Source organism: Setaria viridis, chromosome 8 (assembly GCF_005286985.2).
Source record: "Setaria viridis chromosome 8, Setaria_viridis_v4.0, whole genome shotgun sequence".
NCBI lineage: Eukaryota > Viridiplantae > Streptophyta > Magnoliopsida > Poales > Poaceae > Setaria > Setaria viridis.
This window is the reverse complement of record NC_048270.2, coordinates 26,614,755-26,620,769: the sequence shown is the minus strand read 5'-3', so window position 1 is coordinate 26,620,769 and position 6,015 is coordinate 26,614,755.

Below are 6,015 nucleotides of genomic sequence, written 5' to 3'. Positions count from 1 at the left end.
TACGTTATGCTTGGGGAGAAAGTTCCCCAAAATTAATCAGACGATGCATAATTGGAGAACGAGAATCTGAAGCGGTGACTTGTGTGTACTGTCATGGTGCTATGATACGTATTCTGCCTTCTGCTACTTGAAGTACATCGTCAGCATCGTTTACAGGAGAGGCTGTAGGAGCATCAGTTACCAAAGGACTCAAAGTCCACACCTTATCCATCACACGCCTCCTTGCCTTCGGTTACTTGTCCATGTTCTTGAGATGAACGCTTATGCCAAGTGCATTGTGAAAGGAATGGGTACTCGTAGCCTAAGAGGGAGAGAGAGTAAATTAGACAAACTTAAATTTTAAACCTATGGCTTCCATTTTTTCATGAAAGTAAACTAGATTATTTCTATCTAGATGTGCATTTTACGGTTGATCTAGTCAAATAGTTTTGCAACCTATAGTCAATCCTATCAAAATACTACTCTAGGAAAGTAAAAGTACACAAGTTGCAAGTATGAAATGCGGAAACGTAAAGGAGGGGATGAGAGGAAAAAAACTCTTGACATGATGATTTATCCTATGGTATTGGTAGGCACTAAGCCACCACTAGTCCACGTTGTTGAAGCACTCACATAAGAGTATTGCTTCCCAGTGACCAAGTCTCTCCTAAGGCACACCTTGACTTGCCACAAAAGCTCGGCTACTAAGGCACACGCCAAGTTCCTTGGTCATCTTGATGCCGTATCCACTACGGAGCTTCTCCACGAAGGAAGGGGGTCTCCACGTCCCCCGTACACGGTAGTCAATGCCGCGCCACACCGGAGGGTCGAAGACTTACCGGTGAGCCACTAAGGCTCCAAGGCGCCGGCACACCTCTTGTACACTTGGTTCACTCAAGAACCTAACCACAAGGTTGGCACACGTTGGACTGTCACTTCTCTAGGCCTATCCTAGCACTAATCACTCTCCTAAGCTTGTACTAAATCTTTCATGGATCACTTAAGCTATTTTGGTGGCATGGATGTGTTCTTGATGAGTCCTAGTCTTCAATGAATCCTAGGACACTCCAGCTTCTCCAAATGGGCGAGTGGTGGGGGTATAAATAGCCCCAAGGGCTCAAAGAGCTGTTGCTCCAACGGCTAGTGAAAAAGGGTACCATCGGATGTTTCAATGGTCTATTTTTAGCCTGCATCAGAACATCCAGTGCAACTAGCCGTTGGCTCCCCAAGCACAAGTTCCTCAAGAATTCATCCGACACTTTATCCGATGCTGATGGTTTTATGGCCAAAACTTCTCTGCGTGATATCACATTAAATATGCTTCGTCCGACAGTCAACTCCATAGGGCATCGAAACATCCGAAGCTATAGGGATACTCGAATACCATGACTTGGATACTCGAAAACCATGATTTTGGTGTCAAGAATACCAGGATTTGTATTCTTGGGATCTAGAAAAACTATAAGGTACATGCTAGACAAAAGCATTAGTCCTAATGACTATGTTGTTACTCAATTACCAAAATCACAAACTATAGCCTAATGGGACCATGTTCGCTGCACATTACATTGCAGCGTCGTCCTGCTTATCTTGGAGGCTGATGGGCACATCGAGGCTGATGGACACCGATGTGCGAGCTCGAGGCAGTCCACATGCTCGGTGTCCTGCCTCCACTCCACAAGATAGAGGCTGCTAGTTTCAGGCAGACTAGTATGCTGGATCCGGCGAGTCGTTAATTCGTTGGTTTTGTCATGGAGATGATTACATTGGTTACATATCTGAAGGGAAATGATTCCGGATGCTTCCTGTTACCAATGCATTGATTCATAGCTGAGCAGTAATTGGATCGGAGGAGGTCAGCAGAATAAAACGAGCTGCCACATACATCACTCGATCGGATGATATAAGGAGATGGAATAAGAACGAGCATTGCCCTTTCTTATTAATAAGCAGGTCCAGGATAAACAAGTGGACATTTTTGGGTCCACTGTTGCTGTCACATTTGCTTTGCATTAATCAACCTTATAACTAACTGTATCTTGTGATACGAAGGACCTCAACATATACAGGTACTCGACCAGGCGGCAAGCTAGTTACGCGAGTGGCTCTGCACATGAGTGTACGTGTGAGCTGATGATCATCGAGTCGAGCCGAGGTGAGGTGCTGGCTCGTCCGTGTCTCTTTCAGTTTTCCTCCGGTTGCGAGGCCCACGTGCCAGATTTCCTAGTCGGCCACGCATCAGCCATCGGGCAAGGTCCTGCACATTGCGTTTCTTGTAGGACTCCTTCGTAGAATTTTTTTCCAGCATCAAAAGCTCCAGGAGCCAGCCAACCATATACCACACGCCTTGGTTGTGGCTGTGGAAGAATGTAGACATATCCTTCGAAAGCGACGCAGACAATCCGACTTAAAGAAATTTGTTGAGGAATTTTTCTAGATTAATCGATGTTATTCTTTTTATTGTAGATGATGTGCCCATTGAAAGTAAGGTGCCTGTAGTGATTATGTTAATATCATGATCTACCGGAGTCTCTCGAAGGTGCTTATAAGGATAGATTTCTGTATTTGTCTTCATAAGGTTGGGTGTATGTGTGTCTATGAGCGGTTATTTTTTAGTGTGTTTTGCAAAAAAAAAAGTCGTGGGCACCCATAACCCATTAGGGCACTGTGAAGATTTTACTGCTACTGAACCTTAAACTGACACGCAAGCTTAAAAATTTGGTTTAGCCATTTTTTTTGTTTTTTAATTTTTTGTTTCCATACAGGTCCTTCACATTCTATCCTTTTTAATACTTTTCCTATAGTCTATACTAACGTGGTAAAAGTAAAAAAATCCTGGAGAGAGGATCTAAACCATTGCTAGTATTGACTACTAAAAACCAATGTAAAAGAATGAAAAATATATTTGCAGATGGGCTTATCCTACTAGCCAACCCCCTAGTCACAATACATGCGTTTCTCCGGATGTTCACAACCTACCAGAAAGAGCGCCCTAGAAACTGGATGCAATGTTCTTTTTCACAACGAGTATACTAGCATCCTCGCTCCTAAGGCGATGCAGTTCCAGATGCCTCTTATTTCGAGCGCATGTAACATATTGTGTAAAATTGCAGCTCATGAAAGTTCGGTCCAGCTCTGTTTCTCCTTTTTTTTCCTCGAACACATAGGCTCTTTTTCTCCGGCCTGCGTCCTATTCCAGATGGTTTTGGAGTTTCTAGCTTCTATTTGCATCATGTCTAGACCAAAAAGGTTGACTACCGCAGTTTTTTGGGTACTCGAGGTACATGTAGGATAGGAAGCAAAGAACGGTGCCCTTTATATGACGGTATCTCTATCTTCTTGTTTTAATGATATAAGATCTCCAAATTCATTTGCACTATAATGACAAAGATAAATGGGCTGGGGATATTATGTGACATATGTGCACACTGTCGCACTCGTGCTCTGCATCAGTCGTCCTTGTACATTGTACCAAGGATCTCAATATACATGTTTTTCAGCGCACACTCTCAGGTATGGCATGTTTCGATTTATTGGCTCCATAAAACATTGATGCATTACAAGATAGACATGTGATGTAAATGGATCAAATGGATGAAACAATTTTTTAGTTTAGGAACTTCTTCTATCTTAATGAATGGAGTTCCAGGAAAAAGATTCATTTGTAAAAGGGGAGTTAGACAGGGAGATCCTCTCTCCCCCCTTCTCTTTGTCCTTGGAGCTGATTTACTTCAGTCAACACTGAACAATGCAAAGGAGCAGGGTCATTTGCAACTGCCAATTCCAGTTAATTACAATCAGGACTTTCCAATAGTGCAATATGCTGATGATACACTCATTATTATGGAGGGATGCCCATTACAACTGCTTTACCTCAAAAACCTTCTGCAGTCTTTTGCCAACTCAACTGGGCTGAAAGTAAATTTTAACAAATCCATGATGGTGCCCCTCAACTGGGCTGAAAGTAAATTTTAACAAATCCATGATGGTGCCCATTAACATCTCAGAGGAAAGGATATAACAGCTAGCACAGACATTTGATTGTTCAGTAGGAAAACTGCCCTTCGCATACTTGGGACTACCCCTTGGATTGACTAAACCAAGAATTGAGGAATTTCTCCCTATGGTGACTAGGTGCGAAAGAAGACTACTGTCCACCTCAAATCTCCTATCTGAAGTAGGGAGATTACAGTTGACAAACTCTATATTTACTGCTCTGCCAATGTTTCATATGAGTACCTTTCTGCTACCTAAATCAGTATATAAACAAGCGGACAAATACAGAAAACACTGCTTTTGGAGAGGATCAGACATCAATAACAAAAAACCACCTAAAGCAGCATGGGACATGGTGATTTTGCCAAAGAAGGAAGGTGGACTAGGTGTTCTCAATTTGCAGACGCAAAATGAAGCTTTGTTACTTAAATTCTTACATAAATTTTATAATAGAGCAGACATTCCGTGGGTTCATCTTATATGGGAAAAATACTATGGCAATTGTAAACTGCCAGGCACAGTGACTAAAGGATCCTTCTGGTGGAAGGACATCATCAAATTGTTAGATAAGTTCAAAGGAATAGCTTCAGTAACAGTGAAAGATGGCAGTACTTGCTTCTTATGGCATGATTTATGGAATAATCAGGTGCCAGCGCAAGTATACCCGCATCTCTTTTCCTTTGTTCGGGATAAGAATTTATCTTTGCAGCGGGCATATTTGATCACAGATTTATAGCAACTCTTTTATTTGCCTTTGCCTGCACAAGCGTACAATCAATTGATCCATCTTGCTGAAGAACTTGAAAGATTGGAATTTTCATCTGATCCAGACTATTGGGTATATATTTAGGGTAATGCAAACTTCTCTTCATCAAAGGCATATAAGTCCCTCATTGGACATAGAGACCTTCATCCAGTATATGATTGGCTATGGAAGTCGAGATGTCAGAATAAGCATAGAGTTTTCTTTTGGCTGGTTTTGAAGGACAGACTTAGTACAAGAGACATCATGCGTCGAAAGCATATGAACCCACCTTCATATAACTGTGTTCTTTGCCACCACAACAAAATTGAGACACTCTTTCATCTTCTGTTGGAATGCCCGTTTGTGCATGTTGGATCCATTTAGGCCTTTTTGCAGATTTGCAACTGGATCCTTTTTCCATTATGAGTACTTTCAAAACTCAGCTTCAGGTACCCTTCTTCATGGAAATTATCATCATTATGAGCTGGTGAATCTGGATGGCACGAAATGATTCAATCTTCCGAGACATACCACCGACAACTCAAGGGACCATCGCTCGCTTCAAGACAATTTATTCTTTAGTTTTGCATAGAGTAAAAGAGGTCTGGAAACAACCAATGGTTGAATGGCTAGAGCAGATGTTGTAATCTTCATGATTTTCTTTTTAACCTTTTTTGTTTCTTAATTTCAAACTGCCTTGTATTTGTCCTCTCTTTTTATATATATAACTAGCAGGGGTAAAACCCTCCTGTTTCATAAAAAAAATGTGATGTAAATATGATTATAATTGGAATTTATATTAAATATGCAATCTGTGATGAAATGCTACTGTTTGGAAAATGTGCTGAAATTTGGAGAGAGTAAAATCTATTTCAATTAATGTTTCGGAATGAAACATATAGCACAAGTGGGTTCTTATGATATACGCATGCGTTGATCAATCCTGCTACAAGTCATCGTTCTTTGCTTTAGCAAAAATAAAACAGCCTGCACAATATGCATCAAAAACACAAGACACGAATTTAATTACACATCAAAGCAGTGGCAATCGCCACCATGTACTCTTTCAGATCAGGGGAAAATCCCTAAAATTGCTGAATGAAAGGTTATTGATAAGGAATCAAGGAATCATGAGGGCCAACGATCAAGGATTGTAGGTAGGCGAAAAGTTGCATCAAATGGATGAAGTGGAATTGCATGGCCATATACGCGTTACGGAGAGAGTGTCACAATTTGGAGAAGCTATGTAGAGAACAGAACAGTCTTGAGCTATTTCTCCATCCACACCAATTGTA